At 38.5% G+C, this 26954-nt stretch overlaps 1 long non-coding RNA gene across 1 annotated transcript in view; it reads left to right on the top strand.

Annotated features, from left to right (window-relative positions):
- The first annotated feature begins 713 nt into the window (after nucleotides 1-713).
- LOC118352080 (uncharacterized) overlaps nucleotides 714-26954 on the top strand; it is a 39953-nt gene continuing 13712 nt past the window's right edge. Inside the window, exon 1 of the long non-coding RNA XR_007405083.1 lies at nucleotides 714-857. This is a non-coding gene — a long non-coding RNA (uncharacterized LOC118352080). The remainder of the gene's footprint in view (nucleotides 858-26954) is intronic.

The raw sequence follows: 26954 nt of genomic DNA, 5'->3' as shown, positions 1-26954 counted from the left end.
ACCAGGACACCATGGCACCAACAATATAATTTTAATTTTCTAGACATTTACATGAATTGTAAAAGAATAGTTGATTGCCATAATGATTCCAGAATACTGAATGTTTTAAAAATACTTGCACATCTGCAAGTGTTTCTTAAACATGCCACAGGATATCCTGAAAATATAGAGTAGGAGAAGATGCAGCCATGAACACAGTACGGTTCAAATCTGATCTCCATTTGTTTTCTATCTTCAGGAAGATTCTAATGTCATTCCAGATGATATCGTCCTAAACGGATGGACAAGAGAGTGTTGACTAGTGGAGAAGGCAGAAAGGAGGAAAAAACCAAACTTAAAATAATTCCAGTCTCTTCAGAAAATCACTTCCTCATCAGAGAATGAATTCCATAAATAATTGAGATAACTGATGGAACATTTTAAATAGCTGAAGGAAAAACATACACATTCAGTGTAAACCTCAAGCTGTTCCTCAATCCTTCAGTGATGTTTAGATCTGAGAAGTACATTGCAGGCATTTGGAAATAATGGATGTCATGGAGGCGTGATGTTCAAAGACATTAAAAATAACCCACTCCCTTAGAAATAAACACCTAACCTAAGCCATTAGGAATTCTCAGTGAGAGACAGAAATAGCTTCTGTAGTCCCCATTGCTCTCTGATTTCTATTTCTACCATTTCATTATTCATCATTTCTGTGCAGTTCACTTTGTCTATTTATTTAAAATGTGATTCCAGACGACAGGCAACAGTCCCAGTGTTCTCTGTCTTGCACAGCTCTTTCCGCCCTGAGAAACAGAAATTATATAACTTGTTTTCAATTGTGCAGACCGGGGAGGATTCACATGTTCAGTTTGGTGAGTTTCCAGGAAATAATTTTAAAGTGTTTATCTGAAGTTTATCCAGACTTTCTTGATCTAGAAGTTAGAAACCTAGCAGAGCATGGAAAGAAACTAGGCTCTGAAGGGAGGGAACTCTTGCTGTATGCAGGATTCTGAGCTGTGACACCTCTTGGTATTCACACTTTGGAAGCAGGAGGCCCTGTTCTAGGGCTTATGTGCTTGAGAAGCAGCATTAATATTAATATCTGCTACCATGGACTATTGTTCATTGTTCTGGTTACTATTGCTGTGTAACAAACTACCCCAATATGTCATGGCATGAACTGTTTTATTTTGCTCCTGGTTTTGTGGGTCTAGAATCTGGAAAGGGCTCAGCTAGTGGCTCTTGGGTAGGTTGCATTCACATGTTCACTATCTGGAGGTTTTACTGGGCTAGTTGTCCCAGCTGGATCACTCATGTGGCTGGGGGTTTGGTAGCTGTCCAGGGGGAGCTCAGCTGGGGCTCTTAGGTGGAGCATCTGCATGTGCCTCTCCATCATGGAGAGCTCAGGCTAGTCAGACTTCTTATGTAGGAGTGAACGTCTACCATAGCAAGCACTCCAAGAGAACCAGGCTTTTCCAGATGTAGCCATGGAGATCTTGTCCACTGTACTCTGTTGGTTGAAACAGTCATAAGTCCACCCAGACTCAGTGGGAGAGGACACGTTACTTCAACTCTCAATAGGACTAGTGGGAAGGAATTTGTGGCCATTAACAAACAAATAAACAACCCATCACACTTAATACAGATATTAAAATATACATCGTAATCCTTATAAAACCCCTATGAGGTAGGTACTATTATTATTATTCTTGTTTTACAGATAAGAAATCTAGATTCAGGGAAGTAAAGTAATTTGCTCTAGATCATACAAAGTGTTTGAGATGGGATGTAAACCTAAACTCTCTGTCTCCAAATATCTACTGTCTTTGGTAAGTTGCAGTGTTTTAAAGGGTCAAACTTTTTTTTTTTTTTTTAAAGGGTCAAACTTTGTTTCAAATCTCAACCATTGCAGATGTTCTAGGCAATTGTATAATTCCATCTAACATGGAATGTTAGCACGTGAAGTGCCAATTTGGATATCCTGTCAGTCTCTTTAAAACAAGGAGCATTCATTTGAGGACACGATAGGGCAGTGTTCTTTGGTGGGAGATTTAGCCCCTTATCTGGAGATAGGATCCGGACCTTATTACTCAGATAGCCCAAGACAAAATTAGAATCCTATGTGGCACTGGGGGCAGGGGGGATTATGGTGACTCTTCTGAGTCAGTGTGAGTAAATGTAAAACAGATGTGATAATTTTAGGAGGAAGGCCCTACAAAAAGGTGTAAACTGCTCATTGGCCTGTCTAGTGTGAGCTATGCCAAGTGCCCATGTAGACAGATGAATAGTGCCAAGTGGACAGATGGAACCACGGAGGATATTTTCGGGGCTACATGGCTGAGAGCAGTTGCTGTCCTGCAGGACCCAGAGACAGGCAGGCCTAAGCAGAGAGGAAAGGAGAGCAGAGCTATATCCTCAGGGGAGGACAGTGAGTGGACACAAGCAGGGAGGGCCCCACAGAGCATTTGATTGTGGGAAGAAGCATGGAGGCTGGAGGGCAGAGATGTTGGAGGAGTAATTCTTTTTTCTTCTTTCCACAAATATTTATGAGATATTTGTAGATAGTGTCCTAGACTTCAGAGATAAGAGTGATAAACTGGCTGGAATCTTTGCCCTCATGAAGTTTGCTGCCTATTTGCGCGAGGCACAGCCATTAAATTAATAATTACACAAATAATTACCCAATTACCATAGTGATAGATTTTGGCAGACATTTCTAATTGCTTCCTCCCCACACTCTTCTTTTTAGTAATGGAGTCTCCTGGAGTAGAAGCAGGCATGAGTCTATAAACTATAATTCCCAGACTCCCTTGCCAAGGGAGTGGCCAAGCATGAACTGGGAGTCAGTTCATGCTAATAAAAGTGATGGATGTTACTTCCATGTCTCATTTTAAAATTGAAAATTAGTTACCCTATACCTTTTTCCCCCTCCTCTTCTTGGCCCACTAGCAGATGAATGGTACCTTGGACTGAGTAAATACCTTGGACTTAGGATGGAAGTTATCCATTAAGGATAGCCTTGCCAGTCTTTTCCTTCTATTGTTATTATGACAGATCAATTTTTACCCTAAGCTAATCTAACAGTACTCATATGACAAAGTATAGTGTTAAACAACAATGAGATACCACTACACACCTATTTGAATGGTCAAAATCCAGCACACTGACAATACCAAATGCTGGTGAGAATTTAGTGCAACAGGAATTCTTATTCATTGCTGGTGGGAATGCAAAATGGTACAGCCACTTTGGAAGATGGTTTGTTGATTTCTTCTTTTTTTTTTTTAAAGTTGATTTATTTATTTTTTTATTTATCTTTTTAATTTTTATTTATTTATGATGGTCACAGAGAGAGAGAGAGAGATTGAGAGAGAGAGAGAGATGCAGGCAGAGGGAGAAGCAGGCTCCATGCACCGGGAGCCCGATGTGGGATTCGATCCCGGGTCTCCAGGATCGCGCCCCGGGCCAAAGGCAGGCACCAAACCGCTGCGCCACCCAGGGATCCCCGGTTTGTTGATTTCTTATAAAAGTAAATATACTTTTACCATATGATTCAACAATTACATATTGGTCTTTATACAAAAAAGCTGGAAACTTCTGTCCACACACAAACCTACTTAAAGATGTATATGGCAGCTTTATTCATAATAGCCAAAACTTGGAAGCAACCAAGATGTCTTTCAGTAAGTAAATAGGTAAATTGGGACACATTCAGACAATGGAATATTACTCAGTGCTGAAAAGTAATGAGTTACCAAGCCACGAAAAGACATGGAAGAAACTTAAATGTATATTATAAGTGAAAGGAGTCAATCTGAAAAGCCTATGATTGAATCATACCTATGATTCCACCTATATGACATCCTGGAAAAGACAAGACTGTGGAGACAGCAAAAAGATCAGTGGAGGGATAAATAGATGGAGGATTTTTAGGGCACTGATAATATTTTGTAAGAAGATATATGTCATTATACATTTGTCCAAATCAAGACAAGTTACAACTCCAAGAACGAACCATAACGTATAGTGTGGACTCTGGGTAATAATGATTGTGTCAATATAGGTTCATCAATTGTAGCAAAGGTACAGCTTTGGTGGGGAATGTTTACAGTAGTGGAGATGATATATGTGAGGCTAGAAGGTATATGAGAGGTCTCCGTACTTTGTGTTCAATTTTGCTCTGAACCTAGAACTGATCTAAAAAATAAAGTTCATTAAAAAAGTATAGTATGGGAGGCATCTGGGTGGCTCAGTGGTTGAGTGTCTGCCTTTGGCTCAGGTTGTGATCCTGGGGTCTTGGGATTGAGTATCACATCAGGCTCCCCACAGGGAGCCTGCTTCTCCCTCTGCCTATGTCTCTGCCTCTCTCTGTGTGTCACTCAAGAATAAATAAATAAAATCTTTAAAAAAGTAGAGTATCCTATATAAGCATATAACAAGAAAGCTACCTAATTAAGTGTTAGGATGAGCAGGTTCTGTCCTCTAATGGAAACAACTAAAAACAGTTATAGAATAAGGAGAGCAATTTGTAATTATTTCTTTTACTCCTTGCTTTAAAGATGTCCTCTGGCTAAAGACCTTTTCTTGCAAACCAAAAAAAAAAAAAAAAAAAAAAAAAAAGAAAAGAAAAACAAAACAAAAAACTGGGATTAGAGTTGCCAGATAAAATACAGGATGCCCAGTTAAATTTGAATTTCAGACAAACAATGAATACTTTTTTAGTATAAATGTTCCATGCAATATTTGGGACATACCTATACTAAATTTTTTCCCTTTGTTTATCTGAGTTCAAATTTAACTGGGCATCCTGTATTTTTACTTGCTAAGCCTGGCAACCTCAGCCTAGACTTAAATCCCTGTGGGACTTGAGCAGCTAAACTCTTTCTTCTTAAGATTTATTCATGTTTATATACATAATTCCTGGCATATAGTAGGAGCTCAAAAAATAATTAATTTTAGTCTCCGAGATTAACAATTACAAATCACTGAAGATCATCTGAAATGTGAAACCAATAAAGGATCAGATTGTGCTTTTAGTGGTTTTAATTTGCTATGATCAAAGATGCTTAGAGCTTTGATTTGTCTACACTTTGAGATTATCTATCAGTTCAGATGATCTTAAAATATGGATTAAAATTCCAATAATGCTTATATCATCCAATATTGTCCAGGGAATAGAGAAAAAAAGTTTTATAGGTGATAGAAGCTTAATCCTTTTAATGCCTCCAATTTAAATGTGTACACTTTTAAAAAAGCTCATGAGTTTTTTAAAGACTTTATTCATTTGAGAGAGAGAGCATGAGAGAGAGAGAGAGAGAGAGAAACAGAGATCTTAAGCATGGGGGTAGGGATAGAAGGAGAAGCAGATTCCTTGCCAAGTAGGAAGCCTGATGTAGGACTCGATCCCAGGACCCTAGGATCATGACCTGAGCTGCAGGCAGATGCTTAACCAACTGAGCCATCCAGGCGCCCTAAATGTATACACTTAAAAAAAAAACCAAAATCTTAAAAAAATATGCTTCCTGATTTTCTGCTTCTTAAGCAGAATGAATGAAGCATCAGGCCAAATTGGTTGACTTTAGATCAAAGTTCATGTTGTTTGGGGAGGTCCTCAAGAGAATGTGACCACCAGTTGACTTGTGAGCTGGATCTAGACCAGCAGAGGTTCCTTGCTCCCTCCCCTGTTCTTGGAATGTACATTCTGCCCACTGTTCCCACAATAGGAGCTGTTTCAAGAGTGCAGCCTTTAGACAGTAATGCGTTATTGAGACCATCTGGTTGATATACATGACTGAACCCACTTAAGTCTTCCGTATAAACTTTTAAGATTCTGGCAGGTGGGTGTGGAGATCTACTTGTCTTGCCATTGCCCAAGACAAGCCTTGTATGTAAGTTTCCTTGCTTGTTAAACCTGCCAGTACCAATCTGGAGTGGCTTGTCTCTTCTGTCTCTCCTTGCTTTCCGAATGCAGGGGTCAGTTTATAAACCAACAGTGATCTTTCTCCTTGTCCAACCTCCTGCCATAATCTTTGGTGATTTGGGCATTTTTTTTGGTGAACCCTTTTCACCATGAAGCCTCAACTCAATGTCCTTTATCCCTATGCTCTCTAGGCCAATCTCATCATCATTTGAAATGGATTCACCCCTAGGATCTAAAAGTTGACATTTTTCTCTTAACTGTGGCTTACTTTTCATTTTCCTCACTTTTGTTGGCTTTTCTTTGTATCCTTATCGTCACTTCTTCATCTTTGGATCTTTCCTGCTTTATTAGCCCATTATATTCCCACCACTGTACCAAGTCAGCATTTCGCTGATGTCGCAATGCCCAGGCCTGGCTTCTTCCATTTGCTGGCTTTGCTGGAAAGAGATACAAGACATACAGATTGGTTGCATCATGGATGGTTACTTTCTGTACTCAGGGGAGCTTGCTGGTCCAGCAGTCTACCATAGACATCTTCTTGATGTCATGTTGCACTATCCCCAGTAGCTTTTACAAACTTTTTCTAATTTTTATAGTCATCATTCAAAACTTTGTCTTGACCTTCTTCTCTCAACCATCTCCCTCTAGTGACTACGACTACTCAGCATCAACTACTACTTCTAAGCAGATGACCCATAAATTTTGTTATTGGCCTCAGGCTTTTTCCTGAGATGCCAACTCATGTTCACCATCATTTTGCTTTTTTACCCACCAAACCATCTACTCCTTACTGCCCAGTTTGTTAACTGAAGTGTTGAATGGGCAGCACTTGTAGAATATAAACTAAGGCTTATTTTCATCACTTAATATTCCTTTCAACCCCTTTTGAAGGGGTGGTCTATCTTCTGTGAGGAGGTAAGGGAGGTTGATAAGTCTTTGCATTCTTAGATAGTAGAAAGCCCTAAGTTACAAAACCAGCTTGATACAGAAATTAGGGTATCCAGTTATGGACATATCAGTTTTCATTCAAGCATTTCTTCCCCAGTGAGGGCCAGCTATTTTTCAGGGTAGGGAGGGGTGATCATCAGCTTCTTTTCTCAGTTATCTCCTCCTAGTCTTACCAGCTGCTATTCCTCAATCCATGAGAATTGAAGGAGACTGGACAAGAGATATGAGAACAGTTACATTGTTCTTCTGCCTTAGTGTACATTTTCTCGCCCAGTATTGCTGGGCTCCTTTGGCCTGGAAGCCATCCTCTGGGGTCAAGTTCACTTTTATAATGACCCTAGGCTCTTGTTCCTGCTGTGGTCCCCAGGGTTCATATATTATTTTTTTTGCCTGAGGAAGTTCAGTTACTATCCAGCTACAACTCTACTTTATAGCCACAGGATGCTCTAGTTTTCTCAGGCAGAGTCCAAACCCTGTGCCTTGTGTCTTTTACTTGCCAGGAACACATGTCAAACTGAGTGATGCCCTTGAAGCCCTTCTCACTGGGCTTAGGATGAAGGGAAAGCACCTCGTATTCCTTCCCTTAGATGTATGTCTGTGTTATTCATAGTTGAGTTTATTCCAAGTAAATCTTCACAAATTCTCAAATTTCCAGGCTCTCAGGTCTTTTATATTCTTGATTTGAATGAGGATCCCCAAGCTTGCAACTGATTCTCAAGTACTTTCTTTGAAAATCTGTATGTAGCCAGGGGCTCAGTTGGTTAAATGTCCAATTTTTGATCTCAGCTCAGGTCTTGATCTCAGGGTCATGAGTTCAAGCCCCCTGCAAAAAAAAAAAAAAAAAAAATTGTATATAGCCAGTCTATCTCACACATCTCGGTTTGGCATATGATAGCTCTCATAGCTCAGGGCCTCAGTCAAAACTTGTAATTTAACATCTGGTTTCACATACTTCTCCCTGCCATGCTGGTTTGAAGTCTGAGTCATCTGTGAGTCACCCTTCTTTCTTAATTCCCATGTCCTACTAGTGAATATATTCTACTGATTTACCTCTCAACCCCCTGTCCCCTTTCACAGCCAACACTCCACCCCAGGCTTTCATTGTCTCTTGTACTTTGCTAGTGGAGAGGGAGTAGTGTGACCGGATGGGTGTTTGTGCTCTCGACCCAGATTAATTTGGTTCGGATTCTACTGCTAACATTGTTAGCTGGATAATCTCTGCTAAAGTTACTGAACTTCTCTAAGCCATCTGAAAAATGGGGATAGTAATAACTACTTCATAGGATGTATGAGAATTGTATGTGATAAAAATGTAGAATTCCTTGAACATAAAAAAGGCTCAATAAATGTTAGAAAATGTGATCCTTATTATAATTGTCTTTGAGTTGTTGTCTCTATATTTAGTCTTACTCTTTTAGTTCCTCTCAGACAGTACTATCTGTGGTAGAATGTTTGCAAAATTGCAAGCAAAATTACCATCCCTGTCTCTAGGCTGTGAGTAGTCTCAGGGCTATGTGACTTATTTTGGCCATGAGACAATGGCAAATGTGCCACAAGCAGAGATTTGGAAAGTGTGATCTTATCCTTTGCTGCTGGGATACTTTCTGCTACCATGGGAAAAAGCTTAGCTAGAAGAATATTGTAGATATATAACTAAGTGGACATGCCAGCACCAACCACAAGAGCTAGACCAATCTGGGCTAATCAGCAAATGCAGCTAATTGCAGTCAAGGCTTGAACCTAAGACAGAACAGCAGAAGAATTGTCCAACTGAGTGCAGCCCAAATTGCTAGCTCACTGAATTTGAACTAATAAATTATTGTTGTTTTAAGCCACTATATTTTGGGATGGTTCTATAGCAACAGGTAATTGGTATAGTACTATGTTCATTATTTTAAGGAACAGCTCTAATTATATGGTCCTTCTGCTCAGGTGACCTTTCTAGCTTACATGTAATAATCTCAGTTTATATCTGTTGTCCTTGCATTAATAATACCATCTTTAACTATCAGAATTCTACTTTGGTTGACAAACTAAACTGTCTCCCTACTGCTCAAAATTATTCCTATTGCCTGTTGTTTTATTTTTTAAAAATATTTTATTTATTTATTTGAGAGAGAGAGGGAGAGAGAGAGGGAGAGGGAGCGCGTGAGAGAGTGAGCACACAAGCTGGAAGAGAGGGGTAGAGGGAGAAGCAGACTCCCCACCAAGCAGGGAGCCAGATACGGGACTCGATCCCAAAGTTCTGGGATCATGACCTGAGCTGAAGGCAGATGCTTAACTGACTGAGCCACCCAGGCACCCTCCCTTGCCTGTTGTTTTAAACAAACTTTTTGGATTAATGTTCATTAATTTCTATGGTGTGGTTTCAACCTATGTTTCAAACAAAGTCTTCCTCCATATTTCAAGCTTCAGACAAATTGGGCTACAGCTGAATCTCCAACAAAACCTGTACTTTCCATTTCTGCATTTAGTACCTTTCTTAGATTGTTTCTCATGTTTGCTGTTCTCTTTTACCCACCTTAAAGTCCTAGTACATCTTTGAAACTCCTTGTTAAGCATAACTTCCATGACACCATGTTCATTTCCCGCAAGTGGATGCTTGATGACTGACCTAATCTCCATTTCTAGGTCCCTCTCCTAAGCCATCTACTGTGGTGGTGACAATGAACATCATCTTATAATATTTTGGGTAGTTTATTCTCTCCTTGGGTAGTTTTAATCATCTTGGGTGGCACAATAGCAACTATAGACATTATATAAATTGTCATGATCATTGAAGGCAGAGGGTGTATCTTACTCATCTTGTAATCTTGTAATCTTCAACAGTGCCTAGTGTAGTGCTAGGAATCTAGATAATCAATAAATGTTTATTGAGTTGATTGCAATTTTACTTAAAGACTGCGGCCAACACTGATCGCCATACTTCTCCATGTAAAGTATTAGATTGGATTCCTTAGATTGGGCACAAAGATGGGTAGCTACATATACATGATTGCTTTTGGATAATACTCCTGAAAGGAAGTAAGGAAGACTGGATTGGGCAGAAGGAGAAGCTGACCTGAACTTGGTTGCAGCCAGGCTTAAGTCAGTCCTATGGGAGTTCTTAAGCAGGGTTGGCCTTTCAGAGTTGTCTACCATTAAGGCAAGAAGACTTCCTAAGCCTTCTTGATGGTTTAATTTTACAAACTCCTTTTAGAGTTCTTTGGTCTTCTTCCTAGGTATTAGCCCAATAGTGGCCACTGCCCTATTGAGGTCAGCATGCCCAGCTTTAGGATATCTTCTACCCACCATTTTTTCTGCTTCCAGTCTACTGCAGGTTTAAAAATCATTTGTCATCTTCTTAGAATTTGTTCTAAGTTAGGGATTGGCAAATTTAATTAAAGGTCTAAGCGCTGTGGGCCATATAGTTTCTGTTGCAGCTACTCAACTCTGCTGGTATAGTGCAACAGCAGCCATAGACAATATGTGAACAAATGAGCATAACTGTAAATAAAACTTTATTTACAAAAACAGGTGGCAGGCTAGATTCATCCACAGGTTCTAGTTTGCTGACTCCTGCTCTAAATTAAGACTAAATCAATTTCAAATGAACTTAAAGAGTTTTCTCATAAATAAAGTACAGTGGTTTTAGTGCATGGAGTTTGGGATTAAGTTTTTGGTTTCTCAAAGGGATAAGGGACTTCCTCTTGGAGTTCTTTGTTCAGAACAGCTAAGATTACTGATTAAATCACATCTCTAAAGAAGAAATGTAATTCTCTAATGTATTTTATATTTTGTGCCTCTGTTTTTGTCTGGTAAGAATGTTACATAAAAAACTTTTTTTCAGTGCACCTGGGTGGCTCAGTCTATTAAGTATCTGCCTTTGGCTCAGGTCATGATCCTAGGGTCCTGGGATCAAATCCCACATTGGGCCCTTGCTCAGCAAGGAGCCTGCTTCTCTCTCTCCCTTCGTCTTCTACTCCTCCTGTTTGTGCTCTTTCTCTGTCAAATAAAGAAATGAAATCTTTAAACCCACTCTTTTTCTTCATTATTCTAACATTACTTTAAATTCATATAAAGAGTAGCATTAAAATGTATTTGCAACCTGAATATTAGAAAAAAATGGTTGTAATAATTTGTATTCAAGATTGGTTCTAAACTTTCCTACTTTTTATTCTTTTGTGAAATTCAAATCCTTTATTTGTGAAAAGCAACTTCATAGTTGGAATATTTCTTAGGGAAGGAAGGTCAATTGTTCAGTTCAATAATTCCATGTTTAAAATCCAGTTACTGAAATGAAAGTTGTATTTGCTGAGATGGGAACAAATATTAATTTCTCAGTGGGCTTCAATGATGGGAATGGAAGGATGAGCATGGAGCTTAAGCAAGCAAATGATCATGGTTGACTATAGAAAAACAGAACCATTATAGAAAAGTACATTCTTAAGTCTTTCCATTATGAGAACAATAAAACTTAGTTTTAAAAAATCAATAGATAAAATATTTTTAAAAATCAATAGCCTGTACTATGAATGTGGCCACCTTGAAAGGCCACATAAGTAGAACTTTGATAGCTTGAGAATCACTTTCAAGGTGACTCTGCATTTTATGGCTTTGGAAGATTCTCAGGTTTCACTGTCTGTACAGTTTTGAAAGTAATTTACATGCCTTTTGGAGTTTTGCAATTTTTATTTGATTGTATAATACTCAATCACTTGCTTTTTCTCTGTTATCTTGTAAGATATACATTAATTAAAAATTTGTTAAGAAAGCTCTTGTCCATCATCAGGTCAAGATTTTGTGCTTCACTTCTTAATATGTTGAAGAAAGGCATAGAGGCATAGAATGGGTTGCATTTCTCAAAAAGGCTGCCTAGAGTAGTGATTCTTAAGCTTTTGGGTCTCAGGAACACTTTGTACTCTTAAAAGTTATTAAGAATTTCAAAGTGTTCTTGTTTAAGTGGGTTGTATCTGTCAATATGTACTGTACTTAAAATTAGAGTTTATTTCTTTATTAATCCATTTAAAATACCAATAAATAAACTTCTTACATGGTAACATAAATAGATTATTTAAGGCAAAATAACTGTTTTTTTTTCCCAAACAAAAACATTAAATGACGAGAATGACATTGTTTTACATATTTTCTGATATCTTCAATATTTTAATGGAAGACAGCCAGGTTCTCACTCATATGTTTCTGCATTCAGTCTGTTGTGATATCACATATTATGTAGTCTAGAAAACTCCACTCTACGTTCACAAGAGAATGAAAGTGAAAAGGGCAAGTGATGCCTTAATATTTTCATGAAAATAGTTGTCACTTTGAGGACCCCTGTGAAAGGGCCTTGGGGACCCTCAGGGCTCACTAGATTACACTTTAAGAACCATTGGTCTGGAGGGAAATGCTGAATTCAATGTTGCATTTTCTTTATTGCAGGGATGCTTCTTAGGGTCCCACTAAGCAGCCATTTAACCTTATTTTATACACAATCTCAACACCCTTGATTATTCTGTTCCTAAGTCCCTGGCAGATTAGTTTAGAGGATGTGGTGCTCTAGCATCCCAGGCCCTGAGAAGTGGTAGAGGACAGCAAGGAAAGAGACAGAAATATTTCAAAAAGAGGTACAAAAACTTAAGAGGCATAATATATATTCTCTATAAGGAGGAGACACAATTATGTCATTTTGGCAAGACTGTGGAGAGAAGTAAGATTTTTTTCCTCAATAACCCCAGAGACACTTGGTAGAGTCCCTGGCATTAAGGTTTCTGGAATCAGGGGCTCCTTCTCCTCTCAGCAGATGGCACTGGACATAAACACACTTTTCCTTGAGGCTTCCAGGTGCTGGACAGATGGTTATTCTAGCATTCCCCCAAGTGACATCCAGACTCGGTTTGTCCCTGTTATAAGACTGTTTTTACCTCTGTAAAAGGTAAAGTAGTGCAGGTCTGGGGCCCATAGCACAGCCTCAAGGCGTATTCACTGTGCTTGGCCCAGGCTGCACCATGGGCTATTGAGTGAAGAGTAAATGGTATATTTCTTGCCCTGCTGCCTGTGAATTCCAGTTGACACCAAATGATGTCACTGGTGTTTGTTAGAGCCCTCTGCTCCATACACTTTCACCTAAAAGGATTAAAACTTGGGGTTGGGGGGCAACCAAAGCAATGTTCCATGGACTTTTAACTTAGGTGGAATTCTTCATTTTTCAAGGATCCTGGATAAATGAAGTATAGTGATATATTCTGCTGCTTAATAGAGTAGAAAGTCTAAAAAGCTAATTACTTGGACATATAAACACATTGCAAGTATTTGAAGAGTTCTTTTTCCAATGCCCTTTTCCAGTTCCCCAAATAAATTGGTGGTTAGATAATAGGGGTAAAAGGAATAAGAGGTTCCAACACTTATATTTAGTAGTTAAGAAAACATTTATGCTTTTGAAACATTTTCAAAGTAAATTTTTTTCTTTGGCTTTTAGACAGCTTTTCTGAGTACAAAGTCCCAGCATGAAGTGGCTGTGCTTAGTAATGTTGCTATGTACCTATTTAAAAATCTGCCCCAATCTTGTTTGCCCTTGGTCGGAACCAAGTCAAGTAGATTTCCAGCAATTCTCCACCTCTAGGCTTTCTGAAGCGTGCTTTATGATTTTTGAATAAATAACTGTAATTTCAGTATTGCACTAGCCTGAAAACAGTGTTTAATCTTAATTCAGCTGAGGAACTAATATGTCTCTTAAAAATGTCTCCTAGATTTTCTCTCTCTTTTTTTTAAAGATTTTATTTATTTATTCATGAGAGACACAGAAAGAGAGAGGCAGAGACATAGGCAGAGGGAGAAGCAGGCTCCATGCAGGGAGCCCAATGTGGGACTCGATCCCAGGACTCCAGGATCACGCCCTGAGTCGAAGGCAGATGAGCCCAACCCGAGCCACCCAGGCATCCCTAGATTTTCTCTTAAGTAAAGCCTAAAAAATGGGAGTATTTTTGAAGGATTGGACAATGTTTAACCGGGTCCTTGTGACAGTTTCCTCAGCTGGTGATGTTTGGTGGTATTTTCCCTATCATTGAACTATAGATTGGAAGTTTAAATGAAATATTTTCTTTTGTTTTTGTGGCTTTTTAAAATAACAAAACAGCAACATTAGGTACAAACTTCTAATAATAAGGTAAGTAGGTACTAGGGATATAATGTACAACATGGTGACTGTAGCTAACGCTGCCATATGATTTGTAGGAAAGTTAAGAGAGTAGATCCTAGGAGTTCTCATCACAGGGAGAAATTTTTTCTTCTTTCTTTCGTTTTCATTGTACCTATATACGATGATGCATATTAGCTAAGCCTATTGTGGTAAACTTTTCACAATATATGTAAATCAAACCATCATTTTATATGCCTTAAACTTATAAAGTGATATACATCAATTATTTCTCAATAACACTGAATAAAAAAGGTACTATAGTAATGCTCAGTTTAAAGAGAAGTTAAATATTTTAGTTCTATCTTCTCTTACAAAATCACATCAAAGCAACAAGGAGAATAAGTATAGACAAACTCCATTTTGTTGAAATTAAAAGAAGCAAGTTATTTGTCCTTCAGATAAGAAAAATTAAAGATGATTTCAGGAGGTCCAAAAATAGCTAATAAGAATTTGATAAGAGTTTCAATAGGAAGGAGTTTATCAAAGAGATAATTTAAGATAATTTCTTAGAAATGAAGGGCATATTTCTTCCAATGAATTTAAGAACAATCTATACTGAGGAATATCACTCTAAAGTTTCAGAATATTATGGATAGAGAGAAGATTCTGGAATTTTTTTAGAGATGAAAATAAGCAGGTCACAAAGAATTGTGAATAAGATTTCAGATATTTCAACCAACAATATGGATACTAGAACAGAGTGGAAGAGGGCCTTCAAAATTCTGAGAGAAATAACTTTCTAGCTAGAATTCTACACAGAGCAAAATTTCTCAGTCAACTGTGAGAAGGATAATAAGGTCATTTTCAGACATGCAGAGTATCAAGCATTTTCTTTCTAATGCAAGGTATATCAAAACAAGGGAGGAAACTAAGAAATGGGATCCAGGAAATGTGAGTTTCAATATAGCAGGTAAAGAAAGGAACTCCTAGTTTTACAAATAATGAAGTGCCAAGATGATAGCTGTACATGAGGCTTAAAGAGCAACCAGTACATTTTGGAGCAGGAGGAGATGGGAAACTTTAGGAGGGAAGTTTTTAGAGAAGATAAAATGGAACTAATAGTTTTTTTTTTAAATAAAGATTTTATTTATTCATGAGAGACGCACAGAGAGAGGCAGGGACATAGGTAGAGGAAAATGCAGGCTCCCTGTGGGGAGCCCGATGTGGGGACTTGATCCCAGGACCCCAGGATCAGGACCTGAGCCAAAGGCAGACGCTCAACCACGGAGCCACCCAGATGCCCCTGAAACTGATAGTTAACCATATTCATCTGACCTTGTGGAAAATAGTATTGAAAGGGGTTTTATAAATTTATTTGGGAGTTTGAGGGAGAATTAATGATAGGTATGTAGAAAATATAAAGTGAAAAATAAAACAATGAGCCCATCTCTATTAGTTGTACATGGAAGGAACTGTCTTACAATGGTTGGCTTGGTAGAAATCAATGTTCACATAACCCTCAAAGTAAACAGTGAATGTTGAATTAATTGTATATTTATTGTTAATATATTGTATCAGTGGATGGAAAAGAATGAGTTATGTAAGAGATTTGCAAGGCAGGAAAATGGAAAGAGTGCTAAAAATCTGTTCAATCATAATAGGAAGTCAATAGATAAGGGCTAAAATGGATAAATTCAATGATATCAACACAGGCATATCATTTGTGAACATTGAAGTATACAACAGAAGAGATTGCTGGAAGTATTTCTTTGGTGCACAGGATTGAAGGGTGAATGGGATGGTATAGATGTCTTCTGTTTTAATTTTTTGTTTCTTATTTTTAAATTTTTATTATTATCATTATTTTAAAGATTTTATTTATTCACTTGACAGAGAGAGAGAGAACAAACAGGGGGAGCTCTAGCTAGAGGGAGAGGGAAAAGTGGGCTCCCCCCTGAGCAGGGAGCCGGATGCAAGGCTTGATCCCAGGACCCTAGGATCATGACCTGAGCCAAAGGCAGATGCTTAACTGACTGACTGAGACACCCAGGTGCTCCTATTTCTTATTTTAAAGCCAATTTCTGATAACTCTGATATCTGGATCATCTGTTGGTCTATTTCTGTTGTCTGTTTTTTATTCTCTTGGGCCTGTCTCTTAGCTCACATGGACATTTTTTATTAATTGACAGACATTGTGTATGAAAAATTATAGCTGCTTGGGTGATGTTGTCTTTCCCAAAAGAAATTTTTTAAGGTTTCCATCATGCAGTTAAGGTGGTTGTACATTGTTTTAATTCAGTCATTGAGTTGATTTGAGGTTGAATTTCAGTTTTTATAAAGTCTGGTCTATTTAAGTACAACTTTACTCTTAGGGTATAATCCTTTAGAGGACCAAATTAAATCTGAGAATATTTACTCAAGCCCCTTCCACCTTGATAGTTGTAAATTTCAGGTTTGTGAGATCATTGACAGCTCATTTTCCCCACTCTCTTACAGGTTTCTATTAGGAGAATTTCCTTAATAAGTAATTTGCACCTGAATTTTTGGCTGACTCTGGAAAATGAGACAGAAGTAAGAATATGGATAAGTAAATCCATCTTTTAATTATACTCAGGCCAGAACAGTCCACACATTTCTGTTTTCTATACTGAGGACCATGAAAAACTAATCTTTATTTTATTTTACTTTTATGATTTATTTTATAGCTTCCTATATATTTCTGGTTGAGCAAACGTTGGGAAAGAAATAAATGAAGAAATGCAGGCTTAGATCAACTGTCAGATACTTTGGTTTTCTCTGTTTGGCTTAGTCTAACTCTGTTATGAGAAAGCCACAGCTAGGGCTTACCATCTAGGTGTTTTTCTAAAGACATAGACTCCAAAACATTTGAACTTCTTACTCATAATTTCCCAATCTGCTTTGCACATCTGGAATTTGCTTTTACATTGTGTAATTTTTTCTTCCTCTCTTGGGCTCAGCTCATCTGCTAGTGGGCTTCCTGTAGGGTGTGGGACTGACTGAGCATGATCTTGGAGCAATACTGGGGATCCTATAAATTCCAGAATATTTTTTTATATTATTCTAAGGGGCAAAATAATTTCAGTGACTGTATTCCATCTACTTGCATTTTGATCTCAAGAAAGGCAAATTTATTTTCCTGAAGATCCCTTAATCCATATCCAATGAAAGAGATTAGTGATTACTGATTTTACAGAATATCAGTAAAAGAGATTCAAAATAAATTTGCACAGAAAAATATAGCCTAGTTTACTGTTCAAAAATCTTAAATGTAGGTGGGCTTTTATAGAGTCGATGCTTCACGATTTATAGTGACTTCTCATTCATAGTCCTGAGACAAATTATTTTTGTAACCATTTTATAGATGAGGTAACTTGGTCTAGAGAGTTACCCAAGCACTTGTCTCTGGAAAAACCATGCCTGGAGCCCAGGGCTTACTGATATTTAATCGAGCTCTTTTTGCCACTTCATAAGCTAAATGTGGAGGTGGTGTTGTAGATGTAATGGCTAGAATTTGGGCTTTCAAATTGGTCTGTATGGCTTTAGATGTCACTACCACTCCATACTAATCATGGGGTCTCAGGAAAATTACCAACAGTCTCCAAATGTTAGTTTACTAACTTTTATTTATTTTTAAAAAATATTTTATTTATTTATTCATGAGAGACAGAGAGAGAGAGAGAGAGGCAGAGACATAGGCAGAGAGAGAAGCAGGCTCCTTTCAGGGAGCCTGATGTGGGACTCGATCCCAGGACTCTGGGATCATGCCCTGAGCTGAAGGCAGACGCTCAACCGCTGAGCCACCCAGGTGTCCCATTTCCTAACCTTTAAATTGGGACTGATATAAAATTTATTTGGAAGAGAAAATGTAAATACTAGGCAACATATTTAAAGATATTGGAGCTAGGGAGGGATTTAGTCTAATAGTAAGACTACAAAAGTATTAGTGTAACTGCATTTATGTAAGAAATATTCCATTTTTGAAAGTTTAAATTAAATTTAGTTAACATATAGTGTATTATTAGTTTCAGGGGTAGAATTTAGTGATTCATCAGTTGCATATAATATCCAATGCTCATTACATCATATGCCCTCCTTATAATGTTCATCACCCAGTAACCCCATTCCCCCCTCCCTTTCAGGAACCCTCAGTTTGTTTCCTATGATTAAGAGTCTCTTATGGTTTGTCTCTCTCTGATTTTGTCTTGTTTTATTTTTTCCTCTCTTCTCCTAAGATCCTCTGTTTGTTTCTTAAATTTTGCATGTGAGTGAGATCCTGTGATAATTGTCTTTCTCTGATTGACTTTGGCATAATATCCTCTAGTTCCATTCATGTTGTTACAAATGGCAAGATTTCATTTTTTTACATTTTTTTCATTTTTTGTTATCTAATATTCTGTTGTATCTATATGCCACATCTTCTTTATCTATTTATCTGTCAATTGTAAATGTTCCTATTTTTAAAGAACTGTGTATTGTATGAAATATGTAGCAGTGAAATGATATGATGTATGTGATTTACTTTAAAACACTTAAGCCCCCCCCCCCAAATAGTTAAGCAAATGTGACAAAATCTTGGTAATTACTGAATCCAGGTGACGGATTTATAGGAATTTTCTGCATTACTCTCCTTGCTTTTATAATGTTTGAAAATTTTCGTAACGAGAAAGAATCTATCCAAAATTTGGCCACTCTCTTACTCTTTGTACTACCATTATCCTGGGCTAAACCATCCTCCTCTCTCTCTTGCAATGGTCTCCCCTCATGTTTCACTGCTTCTACCCTTACTTCCCTATAGTCTCACAGTGGGGAGAAGCAGAGGGAGAGAATTTTCAAGCAGACTCCTCACTAAGCACAGAACCCTACACAGGGCTTGATCCCATGACCCATGAGATCATGACCTGAGCCAAAACCAAGAGATGGACACATAATTAACTTAGCCACCCAGGCGCCCCGTTATTTATTAATTTTTATCATAAATGCAAGGTAGTTTTGCACAGGGCAAGAGAAGGGGTCTTTTTTTTTTTTTTAAGACTTTTTAAAAAAGTAATCTATTACCCAACATGAGGCTTGAACTCACAACCCCAAAACTAAGAATCACATGCTCTACTGACTGAGCTAGCCACACACCTGGGGAGAAGGGATCTTGATCCAGAGTGGCTTGCTTTGAATTTCAGATCTGCTGTTTCCTAGTTAGAAATGTGATCCTGGGTAAACCATTTATCCTTTCTGAACCTCAATTTGTTCATCTCTAAAGTGGAGAGGACACTCATTGCTTCTATTATCTATGATTCTTATTGGGATCAAAATGAAAATTTTGGTATTTTTAAGTATTCAAGTGTTAGGAATCATTACTAACAATAATTAGTGATTTTTATCATTTATTGAACACATAATATGCTCCAGACACTGTGCTGATAGTTTAATATATACAGTATACATATAAAATTTCATTTAATTATCACAATAACCATAAGCTGAGCTTTTAAAAATTTTTTACAGATATGGAAACTGAAACTCATGGAATTTTAAAAGCTAGTTTGTTCAAGGTCACTGAGGCAGGTTAGTGTCAGATCAGATATTTTTGAAGAGAGACACTAACTTTAAATCTGTTTCATGTGATGTAGATGGGATTATTAAATCCAGGTTTTTGTGTCTCCAAAAGACAAGTGTTTCCCTTCTAACCAGCAAGCTGCTACTATTTTATTCTGCTTTTACTAAAGAACAATTCAGCGGTCTTAGCATAAAAGTGACAAAACCTTTCTCTTAGTGCCACAGAATTAGCACTCAAATATGAACATTTGAAGAAAAGGTCAAAGGTGAAATGGTGACAAAGCTTCCTTTTGTTAATTCTTCTTAAAGTATATTTAAACATACCCTAAACAGCAAGGACAGAGGGAAGTTCAAGGCCAGAGCTTCTTCTCCAAAAAGAAATGTTCTCTTCTAGAAAATGTCATGATGGTAATCATTTTGTGAGAACCAGAGTTCAATTTTGAGTGTGCAAGTAGATTTTGAAGTTTGGAAAATAGAAATAGCTTCATTCTTGCTGTAGCTGAAGATGGTCATAAATAGACCATCTGGTTCCCACCAAATCAAAGTCATCCTTCCACCAGGAACAACCTTTTGCTTCATGACAGGTGGGTGGGAAAAAAGTGGCTCACAGAAGAACCAGTGATAGAAATGGCAAGACTTTGCAGAAATTTAATTACAGGTTATTGCTGCCTACCTCAAACCATTTAGGCAAAAGGAGGAATGTATTAAAAGGTGTGTGTGCCCTGAGAAAGAGGCCTCAGGGTGAGGCCATGGCTCAGAAACCAGAACCAGGCCCCTAAATGCCATCAGGGCATGCATTTCTCTATTATCCAGATTGACTTCCCCAACACAAATGGAGACACGGCCACCAGTCTTGGCTCACCACACCGCATCTCAGTTTCAGCTTCAGAGAGGGATATATTCCGCACCCCCCCCCCCAGCTTATTAAGTTATAATTGACATGTTAGGCTGTGTATATTTAAGGTGTACAACTTGATTTGATACACATACATATTGTGAAATTATTACAACAATAAAGCTAGTTAACACAGCCATCACCTCATATAGTTACATTTTTTTTTTTTGTAGTGAGAACATTTCATTCTTTTAACAGCTTTCAAGTCTATGATACTGTACTGTTAACTGTAGTCTCCATGGTATGCCTCAGATCCTCAGAACTTGTTCATCTTATAACTGAAAGTTTGTGCCTTTTGACCCACATCTCCTCACTTCTCCTTCCCCCTCACTCCTGGAAGTCATCATTTTGCTTTCTGTTTCTATGAATTTGGCTTTGTTTGTTTTAGATTCCACATGTAAATGCAATCATACGGTATTTGTCTTCTGAATTATTCCAGAGTCTTCAAAGTCCATTCATATTGCTGCAAATATCAGAATTTCCTTTCTTTTATGGCTGAATAATAATATTCCATTGTGTGTGTACACACAAACACACACACCACATCTTGTTTACCTACTCATTTGTCAGTGAATCCTTAGGTTGTTTCTATGTCTTGGCTATTGTAAATCATGTTGCAGTGAACACATAGGGTGCAGATACCTCTTTGAGATAGTGATTTCATTTCCTTTGTATATCTACCTAGAAGTGGGATTGCTGGATCATTTGGTAGTTCTATTTTTAATTTTTTTCTTTCTTTCCAAATTTTTAATCTCAAGTTAGTTAACATGGAGTGTAATATTGGTTGCAGGATTTAGTGAATTTAGTGATTCATCATGTACATGCCACACCCATAATAAGTGCTCATAATAACAGGTGCCTTCCTTAATACCCATCACCCATTTAGCCCATCTCCCACCCACGTCCCTCCATCAACCCTCAGTTTGTTCTCTATTGGTAAGAGTCTTTTATGATTTGCCTCCTCCTTTCTCTTTTTTTCTCCCTTCCCACACGTGCATCTGTTTTGTTTCCTAAATTCCACTTATGAGTGAAATCATATGGTATTTGTCTTTCTCTGGCTTACTTATTTCATGTAGCATTCTACTTTCTAGTTCTGTCCACATTGCTGTAAAATGACAAGATTTTATTCTTTTTGATGGCTAAGTATTATCACACACACACACAACCCCCACAACTTCTTTATCCATTCATCAGTCAGTGGACACTTAGACCCTTTCTATAGTTTGGCTACTGTTGATAGTGCTGTTATAAAGATTGGGGTGCATGTACACCTTTCTATTTTTAATTTTTTGAGGGATTTCCATACTCTTTTCTGTTATGGCTGCATCAATTTCATTCCCACCAATAGTGTACCAGGGTTCTCTTTTTTTACATATCCTCACTAGCATTTGTTATCTTTTGTCTATTTGAAAGTAGCCATTCTAACAGGTATGTGCATTTTTTGGATGATATTGAGTATATTTACATGTATCTCTTGGCCATTAGTATGCCTTCTTTTAAAAAATGCCTATTCAGGTCTTCTGCCCATTTTTAATTGGATTATTTGCTATTGAATTGTATGAGTTCCTTATATATTTTGGTTATTAACCCCTTATTAAATATATGGTTTGCTAATATTTCCTTCATCCTATAGTTGTCTCCTCACTTTATTTATTCTATTGATTGTTCATATATTGTTTTCTTGATTTTGTCTGCTTTTCTATCTGTGCTGTCTTGCATTTTGTTAAGTTTCATTAAGATGACTGCTTTGAATTCTTTGGCAGGTAATTTGTAGATCTACATTTCCTTGGGGTCATTTACTGGAACTTTATTCGTTTCCTCTGGTGATGTCCTATTTGCGTGGTTCTTCTTGACCCATGCAGCCTTACCTTAGTGTCTGTGCATTTGAAGGAAGAAATGCCTCTTCCATTCTCTACAGACTTGTCCCAACAGGTAAAGACTTTCTCCAGTCAGTTTTTTGGGCTAATGGGATCACCTCCAGAATAATAGTCATACTGGGTGGGAGTGGGTTTCTAGACTATTGGCTGGATCTGCAGTGGGGTCTGCAGATCCAGCCAGGATCAGTTGGTGGGCTTGTAACAGGCTGCTTGCATGGGTATGGATCCTCTCTTGTCCCCGGGTGGATGGTGCCTCTGGTACCTTGTTTAGTAGAGTGGCACTGGGAAAAGTGCCTGCTTCAGGGTCCATAGTTGGGTCCTCTGACAGGCTGCCTCTTACCAGGAATACAGCAGGTGTGGCTCCTACCAGGTCCCTGGAAGGGCTGCTGCATGGTCACTGCATGGGTTCCTGGGTAGGCAGGACTACCCCTGGACAGTGGCTGAGAGGGGCTGGAACTGAGCCCCAGGGTTGTTCCAGGTTCTACAGCCAAATCTGAGTTCTGCAGATTTGGCTTTGAAGCCACAGATGAGTGTGTCCTCTGCCAGATTCCCTGGGTATGCTGGACTGGTCCATGACGATGACTGGAGGTGCTGGAGCTAAGTAGAGCACCTCTTCAGGATGTCTGTGGGTACAGAGGTGAGTGCCTCCTGCCTGGCCCCTATGCCAACAGGCTAACTAGTGGACTAAAGCTGAGTGGGGTCCTAATACAGGGCCCCTTCAGAATCTACAGTCTGGCCAACTTTGCCAGACTAACTTCCAGGGACTCCCAGACCTTGACTGAGAGGAACCGGAGCCGGTGTCTGGACCACTTCAGAGTCCACAACCAGCACCAAGATCCATATGTCTGTTCATCAGTGCAATGAAGGGCAAGGGGCTCTTGAGTTACTGCCAAGAGGGGCTGGAGCCAGTTCACAGATTATTGCAGTATCTATAGCCAGGTCTGAGGTCGATATGTCTATTACCCATTGCTCGAGTGAGCATGACTCTTCCCCATTTCCTTGACAAACGGTAATGGTGACAGACCCAAAGCCAAATGGAGCTGTAACCAAGGTCTCAGGGGTTCAGAGTAGTTTCTGTTTCTGAAGCTAGGACCATCATAGGCAAGTCAGCAGCCTGGGTACAAGCCTGCCTTCTCAAAACAGCTCTCCTGGGCTTTGGCCTACACAGGGTTTCACAATCTCCTACCTGGATCCCAAAGTTTCCAGGAAGGTACTTTTATCCATGGGTAGATGCCAAATTATTGTTGTTGAGGGCGGATTACATGCAAGGGATGATTACATTCAGCCATCTTGCTTATGTCATTCTCAGGAATGGTTTTTTTCCCCCGGGCCAGTTTGAAGACTCCAGGGCAAAGCCCTCATTGGCCTGTGGAAGTCACATGCCATCTATCAGAACAACCACTGGGTGCTCTAATTGGTCGTGCTAGAACTAGAACTACATGTTAGGAGTCGGGAGAGGGGAGTTACACACAACCCAGAAAAGGATACTGAGAAATCAGTAAGGTGTTCCATATGCAGCATGCAGTGCAGCCACGTGTGTGGTTTATTGATGCGTAACATATATTGCTATCTTTGACTAATCAGTTGCTTTCATTTATATAGCCGTTCATGGTTTCCAGAGACTTTTCATAACTTTATCTCATTTGAACCTGTGCCATTCTCTGAATTAGGTGGGGCAACCATGAATCTGGAGTGATTTGTCCAAGGCTGTATCTGTCAAGGTACTGGGTTTGGATCATTCTGCTACCTTTGATCCATTCACTCAGAGGAAGTGAGCACCAACCCACCAATGTCATTCTAGGAATCCATTCTGAATTAATACTCATGTAAGGTGGTGTTGTTCATTATGGTAAAGAAAATTACAATCACTTTCAGGACTCATTAATGGAGGAATGGCTAAGTAATATATGCTACACCCATTTAATGAAATATCATGCATATGTACTGATATAGAAAAATCTCCAAGATAGGTTTTTAAGTGAAAAAGCAAGTTTCAGAACAACGAATAAAGCATGGTCTCATTTATGTAAAAAAAGACAAATTCTACACATGTATAGAAGTATATTGAAAAGGGCTGAAACAGCACGCTATATTACAATGACTTAGTCTGGGGTGGGAAGTAAAAAAGGGAAGGAAATTTGGAGTTCTTTTATATTTTACTCTGTGTGATTATGTATTGTCTGAAATTTTTAGAAGAGTATCTAGGTACTACATATGGACTAAAGAGAGTAAAATCCAAAGTCTCCCCCAAAGGACCCATTAAGCTGGGATGAAATTTCTCTAGGTCTCTATTTCATTTAAAACTCTGTGCATCCTTTATGGGTTGGATCTAATCCCACGCAGCTTAGGGTAAAGTTTCTTGAGTAGAAGATCCTTTAAAACACTCATGCCCCTATCCCTTCTAAATGTCTACTACACACATTGATATATGAAGCAAATGGGGTATAAAAGAAGTTTAAGTAAGAGGTCTCTTTTCTCAAAGAGTATACAATTGGGAAGGCAAAATATAGAATACAAAGTAAATATTAATGTACTTGGAGGTCTTAGAACTGGCACTTCACCTGCCTACTTTTCCCCTGTGTAAAATGTAGAAGTTGGACTGGATGATCTCTAAGAGGCCTTTTGTTCAGATATTTTAGAATTCTGTGATTTTGTTGTATGCTATTCAATATTAAGAAAGACAAATTCAGCTGAGTGAAGTAAGCCAGTTGGAGAAGGACAAACATTATATGTTCTCATTCATTTGGGGAATATAAATAATAGTGAAAGGGAATATAAGGGAAGGGGAAGAAATGTGTGGGAAATATCAGAAAGGGAGACAGAACGTAAAGACTGCTAACTCTGGGAAACGAACTAGGGGTGTTGGAAGGGGAGGAGAGTGGGGGGTGGGAGTGAATGGGTGACGGGCACTGGGGGTTATTCTGTATGTTAGTAAATTGAACACCAATAAAAAAAAAAAAAAAAAAGAAAGACAAATTCATGAGGGGCTATGGCTGTATGAGACTCCAAGCCACAGGGACCCAGGACAGAATTCAATATCTTTTTGCATCACTTGGAAAATATTTCTGTAAATAAAGAAGGCACTTGTATTCTCTTTGAATATAAGATTAAGTAAGGTAGTTGGAAAACTGCATTTTTGTATAATCCTCAGTTTAAAAGCAGGAAGTACCAATGGAGAAAGAAAAGGAACAAAAACCAATCAGCAAACTCTGGAAAGCTTACACATAATCAAGGCAAATGGACTCTGCTCACAATAGGGCTCTCAATCCTTGGCCAAATAGTTAAACAAACACTTGAGAGAAACTCAGAACCAGTTGCAAGATAAATGGTAGTGAAGGCTTTTTGCCCACTCGGTTGGGCTAAAAGCTTTTGGACAAGTGCTCAAGGCTTAGAGATGAGAGAAAAGCAAGAGAGGGAGCTGTGTTGGGCAGTAGTTAAAAGCAGAGGCATGGAGTAAACATGTTTTCAACAAGACACTCTTTATTGTTGAAAAGCCATTCTGAGCAAACCCTGCTTTTCACTTTCAAATCACTGCTGCAGGAAGCTTTACGAAATGAACAGGAACAGCAAGTGTAAACACTGAACCACAGCACCCTTCACAAGGGAATTGTCCAACCATTCCCTTCTTGCCGTGATGTTTTAAGCTGCAAGGGATATGTGAAAAAAAAAAAAAAAGAAAATAATGCACCCCTTTCCCATTATGCAGTAGTACACACTTGAAGAAATACGTTTGGAAGAGGCGGGAGAACAACGAATTAAGGCCTGGCAGGCCTATTGGGTACCATTGGGCATATGTCGTCGTCTCTGAGCCTCAGTTTTCTCATCTTTAAAATGGAAATTTTACAGATGAGAAATAATGGTAACTGGCTTGTAGAGTTGTCATGAGGATTGAAAATAATTCACTGGAAGTATTTAGTACCATGAGTAGAATATTGTAAATAAATTAAGTCAATAGTAGATACTCTTTTATCATTATTATTGATCTTTTTTTTATTATTGATCATTTTTATTTTGAAGACTGCTTTGGTGTAGACATACAAGACAAATCTGCTTCAACAATTGTGGAGAATAATTTTTTGGTTACTTCTGCAGCTTTGGGAATCTTCAAATGCAGTTATAAAGTCACCCTAGGAAAGACTAGCCTCTTCCCTGGACCCTAGCAAGGACCCTAGCAACAGTTCTCTGCATCTCTGTTTCAGGCAAGTGCAGTCAGCCTCCAGGCGTCTGTTTATAAAGGCACCATTTCCTTCAGAACCCCTGGTCCAGGATAAGCTATCCCCCTTTCTTTCATAGCTCTTAGTACAATTATAATTAGGTGGTGCCTGGTGTCATTCTTTGTTGAATGCATAATTTTTGAAAAGTTAAAGACATGACTTTTGTCCAAATGTATATTGAGGATGGGTCAAAGATTTATTTGACACAGGAAACCAGCAGGATGACTGGGCTAGTTCACAGAGCATTTGTCAGTGGGGAAAGGCATGCTGAGGCAAGTCTGCTATATTACAGCAAAATAGGTTCATGCCCTGTGGAGCAATCAAACTATAACCTTTGGGGTTATCTTTTGTCCTGGACAAGAATCATTTGCATCTCCACCAGACAAAAGTCTAGAGTCTACAAGTTAACATGTAACTACACAGAGGC

The sequence above is a fragment of the Canis lupus genome, chromosome 23, assembly GCF_003254725.2.
Source record: "Canis lupus dingo isolate Sandy chromosome 23, ASM325472v2, whole genome shotgun sequence".
In the NCBI taxonomy this organism is placed as follows: domain Eukaryota; kingdom Metazoa; phylum Chordata; class Mammalia; order Carnivora; family Canidae; genus Canis; species Canis lupus.
The sequence above is the reverse complement of the archived record's forward strand: the minus strand, read 5'-3'. Positions and strand labels throughout refer to the sequence as shown.